Source organism: Bufo bufo, chromosome 8 (assembly GCF_905171765.1).
Source record: "Bufo bufo chromosome 8, aBufBuf1.1, whole genome shotgun sequence".
Classification (NCBI taxonomy): Eukaryota; Metazoa; Chordata; class Amphibia; order Anura; family Bufonidae; genus Bufo; species Bufo bufo.
The window spans coordinates 167,526,702-167,546,410 of NC_053396.1; positions in this window are offsets into that span (position 1 = coordinate 167,526,702).

The following is a 19,709-nucleotide window of genomic DNA, read 5'->3' on the forward strand; positions in this document are numbered from 1 at the left end:
TGATTGCTTGTTTTAGTCCTCTAGGGTAACTTAAAAAGGGGGGAAAAAATATTAAAAATAAAAAAATATATAAAAATTCTAATAACCCCCTTTTTCTAGAATAAAAAAAAATTGATAAACAATAAAGAATAAACATTGTGGGCATCTCCATGTCCATAAACACTTTTACTATTAAAATATAAAAATATGATTCCCATACGGTGAACAGTGTTATGAGGGAAAAAATGGTTGATTTGTCATTTGTTCTTCACGTCCCCTATATAAAGCAAAGATTTTTTAATTGGTTCTTCCCCTTTAACTTCATGAAGTTATTTAGTTATATTTACACCTGGCAAGATTTCTGCAGTAGGAGGTATTAACCTTTAGGTGGGGCTAGGAGGGGCCAGGAGAGCAGAAAACAGTTTTGGAGCAGAGGGGGTCATTTATTATCCTAAAATATGCCTATATTAGGCATATTTCAGGCACAGATTGCGGCACAACGGTCAGCTGCGCCACAATCTACATAGAGTTTTTTGTTTTTCTTACAAGCCCAGTGGTGCCAAGGTGGTTTCCTGTTAAACAATAAGGGGCAGTATTCTTTAATGAATAGGGTTGATAAATTATATAGAAAAGGTCACTTATTCTGTATATACCTTTATGGAATTGACTTCAAAACTAAGGTGTGCCACGGTGTAATAGCCATTGCATACCATACATTTATATATACAGTACAGACCAAAAGTTTAGACACACCTTCTCATTCAAAGAGTTTTCTTTATTTTCATGACTATGAAAATTGTAGATTCACACTGAAGGCATCAAAACTATTAATTAATACATGTGGAATTATATACACAACAAACAAGTGTAAAAAAACTGAAAGTATGTCATATTCTAGGTTCTTCAAAGTAGCCACCTTTTGCTTTGATTACTGCTTTGCACACTCTTGGCATTCTCTTGATGAGCTTCAAGAGGTAGTCCCCTGAAATGGTTTTCACTTCACAGCTGTGCCCTGTCAGGTTTAATAAGTGGGATTTCTTGCCTTATAAATGGGGTTGGGACCATCAGTGGCGTTGAGGAGAAGTCAGGTGGATACACAGCTGATAGTCCTACTGGATAGACTGTTAGAATTTGTATTATGGCAAGAAAAAAGCAGCTAAGTAAAGAAAAACGAGTGGCCATCATTACTTTAGGAAATGAAGGTCAGTCAGTAAGCCGAAAAATTGGGAAAACTTTGAAAGTAAGGGCTATTTGACCATGAAGGAGAGTGATGGGGTACTGCGCCAGATGACCTGGCCTCCACAGTCACCGGACCTGAACCCAATCGAGATGGTTTGGGGTGAGCTGGACCGCAGAGTTAAGGCAAAAGGGCCAACAAGTGCTAAGCATATCTGGGAACTCCTTCAAGACTGTTGGAAGACCATTTCAGGGGACTACCTCTTGAAGCTCATCAAGAGAATGCCAAGAGTGTGCAAAGCAGTAATCAAAGCAAAAGGTGGCTACTTTGAAGAACCTAGAATATGAAATATTTTCAGTTGTTTCACACTTGTTTGTTATGTATATAATTCCACATGTGTTAATTCATAGTTTTGATGCCTTCATAGTCATGAAAATAAAGAAAACTCTTTGAATGAGAAGGTGTGTCCAAACTTTTGGTCTGTACTGTATATGAAAAAAATGGCAGCACCGACTATCCAATTCACAAATGGGTGCTATGTCCCAGGGTACTGGCTAGTGACACAAACATAATGTAGAAAAATGGACAGCACTTGCGGAAATAAAAAAAGCTTGAAAAATGTATTTACCCATGTGGTACAATGCAGCAACGTTTTGGCTCATCCATAGAGATTTCTCAAGCAAAGAGAAAGGCTCTATGGATTAGCCGAAACGTTGCTGCATTGTACCACATGGGTAAATACATTTTTCTAATTTTTTTATATTTCCAGAAGTGCTGTCCATTTTTCTACATTATATATATATATATATATATATATATATATACAGTGCCTTACAAAAGTATTCACCCCCTTTTTGTGTTTTGTTACATTACAGCCTTAAGTTCAATGTTTTGTTAATCTGAATTTTATGTGATGGATCAGAACACAATAGTCTAAGTTGGTGAAATGAAATTAGAAAAATACAGTATATAAATAAAACTATTGTTTAGAAATAGAAAACAGAAAATTGGCATGTGCGTATGTATTCACCCCCTTTGTTAGGAAGCCCATAAAAAGCTCTGGTGCAACCAATTACCTTCAGAAGTCACATAATTAGTGAAATGATTTTTACCTGTGTGCAATCTAAGTGTCACATGATCTGTCATTACATATACACACCTTTTTTTAAAGGCCCCAGGGGCTGCAACACCTAAGCAAGAGGGATCACTTACCAAACACTGCCATGAAGACCAAGGAACTCTCCAAACAAGTAAGGGACAATGTTGTTGAGAAGTACAAGTCAGGGTTAGGTTATAAAAAAATATCCAAATCTTTGATGATCCCCAGGAGCACCATCAAATCTATCATAACCAAATGGAAAGAACATGGCACAACAGAAAACCTGCCAAGAGACGGCCACCCACCAAAACTCACGGACCGGGCAAGAAGGACATTATTCAGAGAGGCAGCACAGAGACCTAAGGTAACCCTGGAGGAGCTTCAGAGTTCCACAGCAGAGACTGGAGTATCTGTACATAGGACGACAATAAGCCGTACGCTCTATAGAGTTGGGCTTTATGGCAGAGTGACCAGAAGAAAGCCATTCCTTTCAGATAAAAACAATAAGGCATGTGAGTTTGCAAAAAGGCATGTGGGAGACTCCCAAAATGTTAGGAGGAAGGTTCTCTGGTCTGAAGAGACTAAAATTGAACTTTTCGGCCATCAAAGAAAACGCTATGGCTGGCGCAAACCAAACACATCACCCAAAGAACACCATCCCCACAGTGAAACATGGTGGTGGCAGCATCATGCTGTGGGGATGTTTTTCAGCAGCCGAGAGTGGAAAACTGGTCAGAGTTTAGGGAAATATGGAAGGTGCTAAATACAGGGATATTCTTGAGCAAAACCTGTACCACTCTGTGCGTGATTTGAGGCTAGGACGAAGGTTCACCTTCCAGCAGGACAATGACCCCAAACACACTGCTAAAGCAACACTTGGGTGGTTTAAGGAGAAACATGTAAATGTGTTGGAATGGCCTAGTCAAAGCCCAGGTCTCAATCCAATAGAAAATCTGTGGTCATACTTAAAGATTGATGTTCACAAGCGCAAACCATCCAACTTGAAGGAGCTGGAGCAGTTTTGCAAGGAGGAATGGGCAAAAATCCCAGTGGTAAGATGTGGCAAGCTCATAGAGACTTATCCAAAGCGACTTGGAGCTGTGATTGCCGCTAAAAGTGGCTCTACAAAGTATTGACTTTAGGGAGGTGAATAGTTATGCACATTGACTTTTTTTGTTATTTTGTCCTATTTGCTGTTTGCTTCACAATAAAAAAACATCTTCAAAGTTGTGAACATGTTCTGTAAATTAAATTATGCAAATCCTCAAACAATCCATGTTAATTCCAGGTTGTGAGGCACTGTATATACTTATTTGTTCACAGTACCTGATAAAAGGTAATGATGTAATGTCACGTTATTGAAATCACAAAGCATCATCTTTATTACATGTCAATATGCAAAAGTAAATTTTTCCTCCTTGTGCCTCTCCTTCTGTTAGCATAATGAATAGTTAATATTATTTCAATCTACGATAATTTTAAGACTGGCAGGTGGCAATAGAAAAAAGAAAATGAACAATATTAGTTTAAAATTATATCTCTGCATAATGACCCTTCATAATTTATGAAACCTACATGCACAATATAAACAGCTGAAGGGTGTCAGCTCAAAGAATATTTCTCTACTGGTATCTGTGATAATCGACATGGGAGGCCTAGCATATTAAATCTAGTTTTCTCAATCATAAAGTGATTTAAAAAAAAGCTGTGGCTACATACTGTATGAAACTAGGAATATAATTAACTATAAACATATATTCAACACTTGGAGAGCTCACATTTGTTCTTAAAGGGTTGTCAAACAGCATAAAACTAATAAAGACTGGTGTAGAATAGTAAAACAAGTAATAATTAACTTACCGATCCCCCACTGCTCCCATTCCATGGGTTCCCGGGTTCCCCGCCTGTCTCTGTGCATGCTGGTCCCTTTGGGCATACATATGCTGCAGCCAATCACTGTGTTGAAAGAGACCAGGGAGTATAGAGCTCCCTTAGGGGAACCAGGAAGCATCAGAACGGGAGCACAAGGTAATAGTAAGGTGAGTATTATTTCCCTTTTTTTTTTAACATGTAAGTGGCTGAACAACCCATTTAAAAAGTTTGTCTAAGCTCAACAAATGGCATTTATCATGTAGACCAGGGGTAGGCAACCACCGGCACTCCAGCTGTCGTGAAACTACAGCTCCCAGCATGCATACTTGTTCTACTCTTCTCAGAACTCTCATAGAAATGAATGGAGCATATCGGGAATTGTAGTTTCACAACAGCTGGAGTGCCGAAGGTTGCTGACCACTGATGTAGACAAAGCTAATGCAAGGCACTTACTAAAGTATTGTGATTGTCCATATTACCTCGTTTGTTGGCTGGATTCATTTTTTTGTTGCATTTAGAAAAAAACTTTGTTATGTTCAACTCTAGCCTCCTTCTTCAGTACTATAACTCCATTGCACTGATCCCCAGGGAATGGTCTGAGGGAGTAAACTGTGATACAACACTTCTAAGGGGGTTCCTGCAGTACTAAAATGCCCAGCTATAAGGTGTAGTCCTGTAGCAGACCTGCAATCTGCCTCTCCAGTATGCCTGGGTACCTGAAGCTCTCTATTCCCCAGGCAAATATGCTGTGGAGCCCAATGCCTTAGACAGACTTCATCTCCACAGTTGTTTTCTAGTGTTGAGCGCTAATATTCAAATTACGAATATTTATCTCGAATATCGCAACTTCGAGAATTCTCGAATATTTTGAATATAGTGCTATATATTCGCTATATCGAATATTTGTCATTTTTTAACATCTAAAAACATGATTCCTCCCTGCTTCTTGCTTGTGGGCCAATGAGTCATTGGCTCACAGGCAACTTAAGCAGGGAGGAACTTTAGATGGGAAATATGACGAATATTTAAAAAAAACTAATATATGGCACTATATTGAATATATTAGTTTTTTAGAATATTCGTAATATTCAAAAACAAGAATATATAGCAAAAATAGTGAATATTCAAAAAAACGAATATAGAGCAATTTAGCTAATATAGTGCTATAATCTTCTTTGTCTAATAGTTGTAATTTTTTTCTCATCTGAAGTTCAGATTGGAAAAAATTACAACAATAAAAAAAATGATTATAGCACTATATTAGCTAAATTGCTCTACATTAGTTTTTTTTTCAAATATTCGCTATATTGCTATATATTCTTGTTTTAGAATATTACAAGTATTCTAAAAAACAAACATATAGCACTATATCGAATATCTTTGTTTTTTAGAATATTTGTCTTTTTTTCCATCTGAAGTCATGATTCCTCCCTGCTTAAGTTACTTAAGCAGGGAGGAATCATGACGTCAGATGGAAAAAAATCATTACCTTGCCGATTTTTCGAGTAAAAAAAATTGCAGAATATAACGAATATTCGAATTCGCGAATATTCAATGAATATTCTACAAAATATTTGCAAAATATCGCAAATTCGAATATGACCCCTGCCGCTCATCACTATTGTTTTCCAGCACCACCCTTGAAAAGGCCACTCTACAATTCACAATGCGTCCTCAGAAGGGGGTCTTTTTGGGTTCTGGTTTACTCAATTCCTTTTAGCTAGCTGGTGTCACTTTCCAGGACTGCTCAGCAGCTTCTTTAGTCTCTGTCTTACACACACTCACTAACCTCAATAAATGGAGGGGGTGGGGGCAAAAGGCCCAACCTAGCAACTGTTCTCATGGGCTGATGTTAACCCTATACACCAGCTGTAAGATGCCAGTACATGTCATATACAATCTTAACTCCTTATGAAGTCAGCGCTGGCACACTGCAAATATACACTACTCACAAAAGGTTAGGGATATTTGGCTTGTTGGTGAAATTTCAGGATGAATCTAAAAGGCACTCTAACTTTTACAAGTGAACTTAATGTAACCTTCTCTAAACTTTTGAATGCACATGTCCAACTGTTCAATGTTTCAGTACTTTTTGCACAACTTGTTGTTCTCTAACAAGCAGCTTAAGGGCAAAATTTGATCCATTAATCGGCCAATAAATAATTGGTATTTTAACAGTCCTCCTCCTCATGCTGTTCACATTTTGAAATCATGAGACCAAAATGAAACCTAACAGTTGATCAACAGTACCTCACGATTGCGAGGCTTCAAGCAGGATGTTATCAGTCAGAAGTGGCTTAGAGTGTCATCAGCAGGTTTCAACAGAGATACAGAGACACTGGAAGAGTCACAGAAATGCATTGCCGTTTGGCCACATCCCACACTGATTACTGCTTCCTTGTGAACAATGCCCTGTGGAACCGGATGATGAATGTCACACAACTCCAGGCATATTTAAGGGAGGTGAAAGGCACCCAAGTGTCACGTCAGACCATTCGAAACCATTTACATCAGCGTGGTCTGCATGCTAGATGACCTGCAAGGGTACCTTACCACACCACCAGGCAAAGGCGTCATTGTCTTGCATGGGGCAGGGAGCATCTACGCTAGACAAGGGACCAGTGGGCCTCCGTGCTGTTCACTGATAAAAGTCGATTCACGCTGAGCAGAAATTATGAACACCAACAAAGTTGGCGACGTCAAGGAAAGAGCTATGCATCAGCCACTGTTGTCACCAGACGAGCCTTTGGTAGTGATGGTGTTACAGTGTGGGCAGGTGTGTCTAGTCAATACAGAACTTCCCTACACTTTGTGAATGGCACAGTGATGAGCCCATACTATTTGAATAACATCATTAATCCAGCCATTGTGCCTCTGCATGAACAACACAGGCCTAATTTCATCTTCATGGATGACAATGCGCCAGCGCATCGAGGCCACATGACAAGTTATTGAGATACTGACATTTTTGTGGGGGTATAGCCACTAGTGATGGACAAACATCAGCCGGGACGATTTACGAATGCGATCAAATGTTCGCGAACCGCAAGTCCGAGACGGGCCCCATTCAATTTAATGGAAGGCGAACCTGAAAAACCTTCAGCTCATATTTGCAGCCACAAAATACTTACTAGAAGTGCGCAAATCGTCAATGGATATCAAATTTACTGCAGGCCAGTAAACAACAGGCCCCAAAAATTATTCATTCACTGTACAAAAAAGAACAATTGATAATGTGGCTGGAGGTACATTAGGCGGTCACCGTATAACAATTTTATTGTTGGCCAGTTAGATTACAGGCCCCAAAAATTTTGCATTCACCATACAGAAAAGATCAAGTGATTATGTGGCTGGAGGTATATTAGACGGTCAATGGATATCAATGTTACTGCAGGCCATCGGACAACAGGCCCCAAAAAAATGTTATTCACCGGACAGAAAACATCAAGTGATTATGTGGGTGGAGGTATATTAGACAGTCATTGGATATCAATTTTGCTGCAGGCCAGTGGAGTACAGGCCCCAAATATTAGGCATTCACTGGACAGAAAACATCAAGTGATTATGTGGCTGGAGGTATATTAGACGGTCATTGGATAGCAATTTTACTGCAGGCCAGTACAAATACATGTCAAATACATATGTTTAAAAGAACTAAAAATATAAAATTGGATTAAAAACATGGCTAACGAAATCCCCCCTCTTGAATAAACCCTAAATGATAATAAGTGAAATTCGATAACATGTGGTCGTCAGAGGTGTTGAATTCCTGCGAGGCCCTAACAATTAGGTATTCACCGTACAGAAAAGTACAAGTGATTATGTGGCTGGAGGTATATTTGACGGTCAATGGATATCAATTTCACTGCAGGCCAGTGGAGTACAGGCCCCAAGCATTAGGCATTCACCGGACAGAAAAGATCAAGTGATTATGTGGCTGGAGGTATATTAGATGGTCATTGGATATCAATTTTACTGCAGGCCAGTGGAGTACAGGACCCAAACATTAGGCATTCACCGGACAGAAAAGATCAAGTGATTATGTGGCTGGAGGTATATTAGATGGTCAATGGTAATCAATTTTACTGCAGGCCTGTGGACTACAGGCCCCAAAAATTATTCATTCACCGGACAGAAAACATCAAGTGATTATGTGGCTGGAGGTATATTAGATGGTCATTGAATTTCAATTTTACTGCAGGCCATTGGAGTATAGGCCCCAAACATTAGGCATTCACCGTACAGAAAACATCAAGTGATCATTATGTGGCTAAAGGTATATTAGACGGTCATTGGATATAAATTTTACTGCAGGCCAGAACAAATACATGTCAAATACATATGTTTAAAAGAACTAAAAATGTAAAATTGGATTAGAAACATAGCTAACAAAATCCCCCCTCTTGAAAAAAAAACTACTGATAATAGTTGAAATTCGAAAACAAGTGGTCGTCACAGGTGTTGAATTCCTCCGTGACCCCAAACATTAGGCATTCACCGGACAGAAAAGGACTTTTATGCCGCTGTATTTACATAAGACAGGGACCATTATTTGTTCTTTTGGTGGCGAATATGTGTGGGCTGGCATGAGGAAATTCAATTAAACATGGTCATCACAGGTGTTGAATTCCTCCGAGATCCATGCCTCATTCATTTTTAGAAATGTGAGGTAGTCCACACTGTCGTGAGCTAGGCGAGTTCGCTTATCGGTCATGATCCCCCCTGCTGCACTGAACTTCCTTTCGGACAGGACACTCGACGAGGGGCAGGCCAAGAGTTCCATGGCAAATTGTGCCAGCTCTGGCCACAGGTCAAGCCTGCACACCTAGTAGTCAAGTGGTTCCTCACTTCTCAGAGCATACACATCAGCTGTTAACCCAATGTAGTCGGACACCTGTCGGTCTAGGCGTTCTGTGAGGCTGGATCTGGAGGGCGGCTGTCGATGGGTTTAACTGCAAGAATGATCTCATATCTGAAGTGACCAACACATCTTCAAACTGCCCTCTTCTTGCATGCGCTGTAGGATTGGTACCTGCAACTGTTTCTCTGTGGGTGGAAATTCCTCTGCCAGCGCCCGCAACAGCAAATTGCAGCATCTCTCGAAGCAAGGCCTGGAAATGCTGCATTCTGACAACCCTCTGTGACGCTGGTAACATGTTCGTCATTTTGTGTATGTACCAGGGGTCTAAGTACATTGCCACCCAGAACTGATCCTTGCCCTTTATGCTTTTTATACGGGGGTCCCTCTTCAAACACTGGAGCATAAAGGCCCCCATTTGCGCAAATTGGAAGCGATGGTGGAGCCTGGCTCCTGCTCATCGCCCAGGATAATGTCGTCATTGGTCTCCTCCCCCGCAACCATGGACAACACCAGGGATCCCAGAAAAGTTTAAACCCTGCTTTTCTTGCTCCTCCTCCTCCCCTAGGCACAATCCTCCTCTGACTACTCTTCAGACTCCTGCAGACGCAATGCACGCTCCAGAAAGAAGGCGTAAGGTACGATGTTACTGATGGCTCCCTGGCTGCGACTGACCAGTTTGGTGATCTCATCAAATGGCCGCAGAAGTCTGCATGTGTCGCGCATGAGCAGCCACTGGTGCGGTAAAAAAAAACAAGCTCCCCAGAACCTGTCCTGCCGCAGAGTTCGTACAGGTAGTTGTTAATGGCACGTTTTTGCTGGAGCAGCCTATCAAGCATATACATAGTGGAGTTCCAGGGCAGTCACAAATGAGAAGTCTGACGGGCAAGTGGTGTCGCCACTGAACATCAGCAAGGCGAGCCATGGCTGTGTAAGATCTTCTAAAATGGCCAGAGATTTTCCTGGCCTGCCACAAAACGTCCTGGACCCCGGGGTATTTGGCAACAAATCGCTGCATTACTAAGTTCAGGACATGTGCCATGCACGGCACATGTGTCTTTTTGCCTTGTTTCAGCAGATTGGCACCGCTGTCGCACACCACTTTACCAACTGTCAAATTGAGCGGGGTTAACCACTGATGGGCCTGTGACCGCAAAGCTGAAAGGAGTGCAGGACCGGTGTGGCTCTTGGCTTCCAGGCACAACAGCTGCATCATAGCACGGCAGCGTCTCACCTGGCACGTCGAATAGGTTCTGGGGAGCTGGTAGGGTGTAGCGGAAGAGGCAAAAACATTGGAAAAGGAGGAGTCAGCCAAGGAGGAGACGGAGGATGAGTAGGAGGAGGAGAAGAAGAGGCAGGCCTGCATGTAATAGGTGGCTGTAACACCAAATCCACTCTGATGGTGTTGCTCCCACTGGGCTCGGTGATGGGAGGCCAGGTGCCTTCTTAAGGCGGTCGTCCCTAGGTGAGTGTTGGGCTTACCGCGACTTATGCGTTGACAGCACAGGCTGCAGATGGAAACGGTATTGTCAGCAGCTGACACACTTAAAAAAGCCCACACTGCGCAGCCATGTGCCAGCGTCTTGGAAGCCCCAGATGTGACAGTGCATGGTGGATGTCTCGCTCCAGATACATTTCCAGTCTGCTTTTTGCCTCCTGTGCACTGCGAGTTCTGCCTGCTTCTCCTCCTTCTCCTCCCTATCTGCTGCTCTGTCTCTCTCCCTCTGAACTCCCCTCCTCTTACTCTCTTGTGGGCACCCACGTGACGACCATCAACACATCATCATCATTGCCTTCATCACCACTGGCATTAGAGATCTGGAAGTAGGCAGCAACAGCGGGGACCACCCTCCTTGGGCTGATCTGTCGTCAGACCGCTGGGTGGCGGCTGTTGCAACTTCCTCTTCCTCATCCGATGCCAAGAATGGCTTTGCTTTGGTAAGGTCTGGGAATGTATGGGAAAATAATTCCTCTGACTTGAGTGGAGGGGCTATGGTGGTGTTGGGGTCTTTGGGGGTGCACACAGCAGAGAGTGAAGAGGGTGCTGATACAGAGGATGCGGAGGGTGCAGAAGCGGAAGGCACCTTCTTCAACTTCCTACTTATGCTCCAGCCTGGTGCACCTGCTCGACCCCTACCACCCCTGCGGAATGGCCTGTCTCTGCCTTTGCCTGTCATTTTCAAAATGACCCTGTGACAAAGTCCCTATAGAAGAGCAGTATTTGTGGAAGCAGGTATATCGCAGGCCTCAATCAATATTTTCTGGAAGCCTGTATATCAATCCCCTCTATCAGTATTTTGTGGAAACAAGTATATAGAACCCAAGAATGAGCATTTGCTGGAAGCTGGTAAATCAAACCCCTTAATCAATATTTGGTGGAAGCCGTTATATCAATACAATTTATCAATATTTTGTGGAAATAGGTATTTAGAACCCAATTATGAGTATTTGCTGGAAGCCAGTAAATCAAACCCCTAAATGAATATTTTGTGGAAGCTGGTGTTTCGCAGGCCTCAATCAATATTTGGTGGAAGCCGGTATATCAATACCCTGTATCGGTATTTTGTGGAAACAGGTATATAGAACCATATAATGAGTATTTGCTGGAAGCTGGTATATCAAACCCCTTAATCAATATTTGTTGGAAGCTGGTGTATCGCAGGCCTCAATCTTTATTTGGTGGAAGCCGATGTATCACACCCCTCAATCAGTATTTTGTGGTAGCAGATATATCACACCCCTTAATCAGTTTTTTTGGAGGCAACAGGTATATCACACCAGTTGCAATTAGTTATTTGAATAGCGTTTGTCCCTCTATATAGCTGCGGTATCTCAGCAGAACCGCACACAACTGATGCACAATACAAATGCACTATAATATACTTTCTATGTTAGAAGGTATATTATAGGTATAGCACACCCCTCTATCAGTTTTTTTGGGGGGGCAACAGGTATATCACACCTGTTGCAATTAGTTATTATAATAGCGTTTGTCCCTCTATCTAGCTGCGGTATCTCAGCAGAACCGCACACAACTGCTGCACAATACAAATGCATTACAATATACTTTCTATGTTAGAAGGTATATTATAGGCATGTCACACCCCTTAATCAGTTATTTTTTTGGGGGGCAACAGGTATATCACACCAGTTGCAATTAGTTATTCCAATAGCATTTGTCCCTCTATCTAGCTGCAGTATTACAGCAGAACCTCACACAACTGCTGCACAATACAAATGCACTATAATATACTTTTTATGTTAGAAAGTATATCGTAAGTATATCAGACCCCTCACTATGTCACACCTATCGATAGCACACCTATACCAGTCCTTAAAAGGACTTTTGTGGCCCTATTAGCTAGCGTTTGGTGTCATTAACAGTCTGTCCCTGCTCCACACAGCAACCTCTCCCTACACACTGCCTACCCTACTGTAAAATGGCTGCCAGATCGTGTTTATTTATAGGGTAGGTGGTGTGTCCATGTACTGAAACTTCTCAATTGACTGTCCTATCCCACCTGATGGATGTGTCATGGGTCAAAGTTCTGCGCTATGCAAAAAAATATGGCGTGTGCAAATATCGCCATATGTTCGCATGTTCGGCGAATCGCAAAGTTGGACGCGAAATGACGGCTGGGCGAACCGCAAGGCCATCTCTAATACCAACCACTGTTGTTGGCTTTTGTTTCAATAAATAGTTTAAAATGAGAAAATCACCATTGCATGTTTCAACTTAAATGCCCTACTTTCATGATATAACATCACTGTAGCAGGAACTTTTTACATTTTCCATAAATTTTACCCTAAAGCCAAATATCCCTGTCATAGAGGGGATCGTTTTAACAGGTAAACTACCTGCTATAAGGGTTAAAATTAGCGATTTTTTGCCTTTTAGGGATAGTTGGTACAGTATGTGACTGGTGACTTCACACACTAATCACCAGCCGATTTACAAAACTATTTTTGTAAGAAATTGCTGGAGCATTAAAAATAAACCAGTCACAGAATTTTAGAACATAAAATACATTCCTGCAGGTGCTGGTAACAAACATTATCAGAGCAGAAATTCAGAGCAACTGCTGTAAATGACTACATGCTGTCTGACTGAGTTCTCATCACGGAAAATAAAAAGATACTGTAAAAAAAAAGGATCCTGAGCATCAGAAGAACGGAAAAATAAATGGTAATGTGAACTTGCCCTAAGCACCCATTCATATTTAGTTAATGTCCTTATTTCTTTGGCACTATTTCTATGTGCCCTATTCTTGTTTAATGCCCTTAAAGTGCAGGATTACTAATACAAAATATTGGAGTGAACAACTATGAAATATAACAATCTTAAAGGGAATGTGTCACCTACAATTTTTTTTTCCACCAGTGAAAACCAGATAGTGACCCATATCCTTTTTTCTTATTTTCTTTTTATTTTCTTATTGTAGATTTTTTAAATTCTATTTTCTGAAATATTTTGGAGATTATGGGGGATGCCATCTTGCCTGAGCTACGGTATTGTTAACTTCATTTAGAGATTTGCTTTACAGCAGCCGCCACGGGCCATAGACACAATAGTCTGGAGGAAATTCTATGGGAAGGTTTTCTAGGCACGCTCTGTGACATGTGCAGAGGTCATTGTATTGTTCAATGAAATAATACCATAGATAAGTTCTGACAATCGCTTATTGTGAATGGTAGGTCCTCTATTACTTGTATACACAGAGGTGATATCTGTCATTGTAATCCTGCCTATGATGATAATGATGAAAAGTGATCTGTACAGACCAAGAAGTGGCATTTACTAGGCTCAGTGCAGAATATGCAGGATTTTTTTAATGAAGATATTGACATGGAAAATATAACATTGCCAAAAATTTATGAAAAATATGTTTCACATAAAATGTGATTTAAACAAAAGGTAATTTCAAATGTCACCACAGCATCTGGGAGCTAAAAAAAACAAGAGCAATCTTCCAGGCATGCAACTTCTCCTCCTAGCAGGGATCGGGGGAGCCGAATAGTGTTTGTGGCAGCCTTAGGCTCTATTCACACGTCCGTGATGTGTTGCGGACCCGCAAATTGCGGGTCCGCAACACACCAGCCCGTCACCCCCATTGAAATGCCTATTCTTGTCCGCAAGCTGCGGACAAGAATAGGACATGCTCTATCTTTTTGCGGAGCTGCGTACCCAAAATCGGGGGCGCGCTCCGCAATTGCGGCTGCAGACAGCACACTGTGTGCTGTCCGCATCCATTCCGTCCCCATAGAGAATGAATGGGTCCGCACACTTTCCGCAAAATTGCGGAAAGGATGCGGACCCATTTTGCGGACGTGTGAATGGAGCCTTAGTCCTCCTGAATAATCTGAGGCTGCCAAAGATAGGTTCCCGCGGAGACCCTGCCTGTGGCAGGGCTCCACAGGGACAAAGCATAATTCTAATAGACTCTATTGCTAATGCATTGGAGTATATTAGAAAAGCAATCTAATGATTGTATGTTGAAGTTCCCTATGGAAAAAAAAATTCAAAAAAATTAAAAATATAAAAAATTCTAATCACCCCTCTTTCCTCAAAATCAAAATAGATAAAATATGACTATTAAAATATTAAATATTTATCCCATATGGGAATGGAAAACAAATCTAAATGGCCGATTCACTTTTTTTTGTCCCTTCACCGCCTCAAAAAAATGTAATAAAAAGTGATCAAAGAGTCATTCTCAAACCAAAATGGTATCAATGAAAGATTACCCTGCAAAAAAATTAGCCCTCACACAGCTCTGTACACATAACTACAAAAAAGTAAAAAAAATGTCAGAATATGGCAATGAAAATAAAAAATATATTTTAACTTTTTTTATATAGTTTTTTTTTCAGTATTAAAACAAAGTGGAATTTTTTTTCCAGCTTTTCACTACATTGTATGCAATAATAAATTAGGACATTAAAACATACAACTTGTTCTTCAAAAAACAAGCCCTCCCATGGCTTTGTAAATGGAAAAATAAAAAAGTTTGGCTCTGGAAAAATAAGGAGTAAAAAAAAGAAAGAACAAAAACAAACAAACAAACAACAAAAAAAACACGAAAATGGCCTGGTCCTGAAAGGGTTAATCAAAAGCTAATTTTCTGATGACACATTCTATGTGTTATGTAGTGATTTTACAAAAAACATGTGTGGATAGGTGACAAATGGATAATCGCTGTGGACCCCACCACTAGGACTCCCTTCTATTCTTAGAACAGGGATCCTGAGCCCCCATTCTTTCTGCATAGATAACTACTACATTCGAACTCCTCACTGCGGTCTAGCATTGCGTTATAAAGTGGGTCTAGGGACCCCTATTCTAGTGATTAGTGAGAGTTAGTTAATCAGATTGACAATTTTTCACTTTAAAAATTCATAGCACAGGGTTCTCTAAGGTTCTCTAAAAAAGCAAATAGAAAATTGCATGCTATGCTATGTAAAACTTTGCATTCTCCATCTATACATGTATTATTGCGGGCTGTAAAAAGTATGCAAATTTTTCAAGGCTTTTCAATAAAATGTTGAAGAAAAGTGCTGAGGATGCATTGAGCTTTATACTTCTTCCACATAATGTACTTCAGTAACAGCACATTCCAAAGCACCTTTGTAGCGGTAGGTTTTATAGGTAGATAGTTTGACACATTCATAAACTCTACAAATTGGTCCCAATGTTTTGCTGAGTTGCCTCTAAGTGAAGCGTCTTTGCGAAAATCCACATCTCCTGCAGGGGCTGTTAAAGTGTTGTATTGTGTTCATTGCTTGGTGTTCAGCATGTTTGCCAATTCCAGCTTTTAAATAAGTTAGACTTATTTTGTCATGCTGAGTTTGTACATACTAAACCAGGAAATGGTTGTCTGGGGTGTATTCCTTTAAATGTAATTGGCGTAGGCTTGTATTTAAAGCAGAAATAGGTAATTAAAAAAAAAAAGCACGGGCTGCGCGGGCTATGCAAATGGTAGAACTTTGGGATGAAATATGACATTTTGCAGTCATGTGTGCAGAATTTTAAAAGTGTATCATTATGCATTTTAAAATTAATAACCCAGAGTTGTCTGTCACCGAGATATTACATTTCCAGTAAATGAAGTTTATGGGAAAGGGGGATTTATCAAGAAGACCACAGGCGTAAGAAATGAAAAACGAAAAGACTAAAGAAAGGACACACTATGAAAAATCTCCTTCAATTTTAAGGTGGAAGCTGCAGTTATCTAAGTATCATAGAAATATATCAACGCAAAGCGGATAATCTACTGATGATCAAATGTTTGAATGTCCTCTGTCTTCTTGAAGACATAGGCCAATATACGAGTTAAGGGCTCATGCACACGACCGTTGTTGTTTTGCGTCCATTTTTCACAGATTTGTTGTTCAGTATCTGATGACATATACATGTGTTCCATGTACGTTCCATTTTTTTGCGGACCCATTGACTTAAAATGGGGCCTCGGACCGTGATTTGCGGATAATAATAGGACATGCACTACTTTGGCCATGCGGACAAACGGAAACGGAATGCACACGGAGTAACTTCTGTATTTTTTACAGCCCCATTGAAGTAAATGGTTCCGCATATGGTCCGCAAAAAAAAAAATGAAGGGAAGCGTAAAGAAAATACGTTCATGTGCATGAGTCCTAAACCTCTCCTAAAGACTATGGGGGGGATTTATCATGAGGGTAATATTCAAAGTCAGTTTTGCTTGACATACTATGCAACAAATTTTTCACATTGGTTGTTAAATTTGGAGCCTTTTTAAACCAAACACTTGCCTACAAATGCTACTCCATTTTTTACACCACCCCCTCATTAGAGTGAGGTTGTGACTTTTTGTCACTTTAAAAAAAAAAAGTTATGCCTTTTTCACATGGGCGAGTTTTCAGTGCGGCTGCAATGCGTGAGGTGAATGCATTGCACCCCCACTGAATCCAGACCCATTCATTTCTATGGGGCTGTGCACATGAGCGGTGATTTTCACGCAATCATAGCATGCTCTATATTGTGCAATTTTCACGCAAAGCAAGCCCCATAGAAGTGAATGGGGCTGCGTGAAAATCGCAAGCATACGCAAGAAAGTGCGGATGCGGTGCGATTTTCACGCATGGTTTCTAGGTGGCAATCGGGATGGGGACCCAATCATTATTATTTTCCCTTATAACATGGTTATAAGGGAAAATAATAGCATTCTTAATACAGAATGCTAAGTAAAATAGGGAGGGGTTAAAAAATTTAAATTAAACTCACCTCATCCACTTGTTCGCGCAGCCTGGCGTCTCTTCTTTCTTCTTCTTTGATGACCTGGGAGGAAAATGACCTTTGCGCTCATCACATGGTCCATCACATGGAAAACTCCTTAAAACACTTTGCATTCACGCTGAAAAATCACGCATTTTCCCGCAACGCACCCACATCCTATCCGGCCCTCACACGCGACGCCCGTGTGAAAGAGGCCTAATAGTGATAAATCCTCATCCACTTTTGAAAACTGGGGTGAGTGCTGTAAAATTGAAATAAATCAAAATTTTTTACTCAACTAAGTTAAAAATGTCTCAAAAGCCCTATTTGAAATTTTTTGAAAGCCAGAATTCTAGAATGTGGCTTATCTATCTATCTATCTATCTATCTATCTATCTATCTATCTATCTATCTATCTATCGTCACTGCTACGGGGTCAGTGTGAAGGGAAGCAGAGGATGCAGAGCTGCATGGATGATGCATATATTGTCCCACTTCTTTGAGAAGACCAGAGCTGTAAAACACATAGTAAACCATGTGGATGTGTTTAAAAAACAAAACAAAAAACAGGCTTGAGCATATGGACTAGAGATGAGTGAATTTCCATTCAAATTCCTTGAATTTTAGAGAGTAAGAGAGAGATTAGTAAGCTAAGCAATGATTGGATGGCTACGCTGTATATGCAGGTGTGAAACATTCAATTTTCTTTTAATTTTAGAAATCTGAATTGCACATATTTTTCACATGCAGATATTTCTTGATTTGCCTAAACAAATTGCAAAAATTCTGAAATTCTAATTGATAGAATTGATTTGCTTAGAGGGGGCGGAGCCAACTGCCTAACAGAGAGAACGCATCGTGCCTGAGCACCTGCATGGATCATCTTTTCAATGCTTTTACACAGCTTTTATAGAGGATCTGTGAGTAAAAAACTGTATATTAAGAACAAGGAGACTCCAAGCTATCAGCCCATTCCCTTTTTGGGATCTCACGGACACATCCTATATTGCCGCCTAGACTGAAGGAGAAACCGGGGACTAAAGTGCTGGGTAGGGGGCACAGTAAACCCGGGAAGAACCCTTTTTTTTCCTCTGCTCCAGGAACCTCATAACTACTGCTAAGGGCTCTCCGTCTCTCCCTTTTCGGACTTATATTTATACTTCTTAGGCTATTTTTCAGTCATAACCAGTGCGTAGCAATAAGAGGCCTACAGCAGGGAGAAGTCGGGGAGTACATTTATATTGGCAATACCGGAACTGGGAAATAGATTCTTTTTCACAGTGAGTCTCATCATACAAGAAATACCTATAGATATCCAACAGTGAGGAATTGTTTACTAGTGATGAGCGGCAGGTGCCATATTCGATTTCGACGAAATTCGCGAATATTCGATAGAATATTCGTTTTATATTCGTCGAAATCGAATATTCGTCATTATTCTTGTTATCGCGATTAATATGCGATTTAAATAATCGCGTATTGCGATTTTAACTTAAAGGCTACTCTTAAAGGCTACTCTTCGTTTTGTGGAATATGACGAATGCATTCGTCATATTCGCTAATTCTACCAAGCCAACCATAGTAAACCAGGTCCAAGTTGAAATCGCAATTCGATTAATTCAAGTTATAATAATCGAATTTCGATTTTAACTTAGCACTGCTATATTCCATATTAGGCTAGAATTAAATATAGCAGTGCTAAGTTAAAATCGAAATTCGATTATTATAACTTGAAATAATCGAATTGCGATTTTTCACGTAATTCTCAAATCCGACAGTACATTCTAGTATATGGAGACGTTCCCATGGTGATGGGGACGCTCCATGAGCACGGAAGTCGGCAGAAGCGGCAACGGGCACTGGCTGGAGCAGCCAGGAAGCCAGGAATCCAAAGGACAGGTAAGAACAACTTTAGGGAAGTGGGAAAAAAAAAAATATAACAATAAAAAAATAAAAAATAAAAATAAAAATTCAAGTTATAATAATCGAATTTCGATTTTAACTTAGCACTGCTATATTCCATATTAGGCTAGAATTAAATATAGCAGTGCTAAGTTAAAATCGAAATTCGATTATTATAACTTGAAATAATCGAATTGCGATTTTTCATGTAATTCTCAAATCCGACAGTACATTCTAGTATATGGAGACGTTCCCATGGTGATGGGGACGCTCCATGAGCACCGAAGTCGGCAGAAGCGGCAACGGGCACTGACTGGAGCAGCCAGGAAGCCAGGAATCCAAAGGACAGGTAAGAACAACTTTAGGGAAGTGGGAAAGAAAAAAATATAACAATAAAAAAAATAATAATAATTAAAGTTATAATAATCGAATTTCGATTTTAACTTAGCACTGCTATATTCCATATTAGGCTAGAATTAAATATAGCAGTGCTAAGTTAAAATCGAAATTCGATTATTATAACTTGAAATATTCAAATTGCGATTTTTCACGTAATTCTCAAATCCGACAG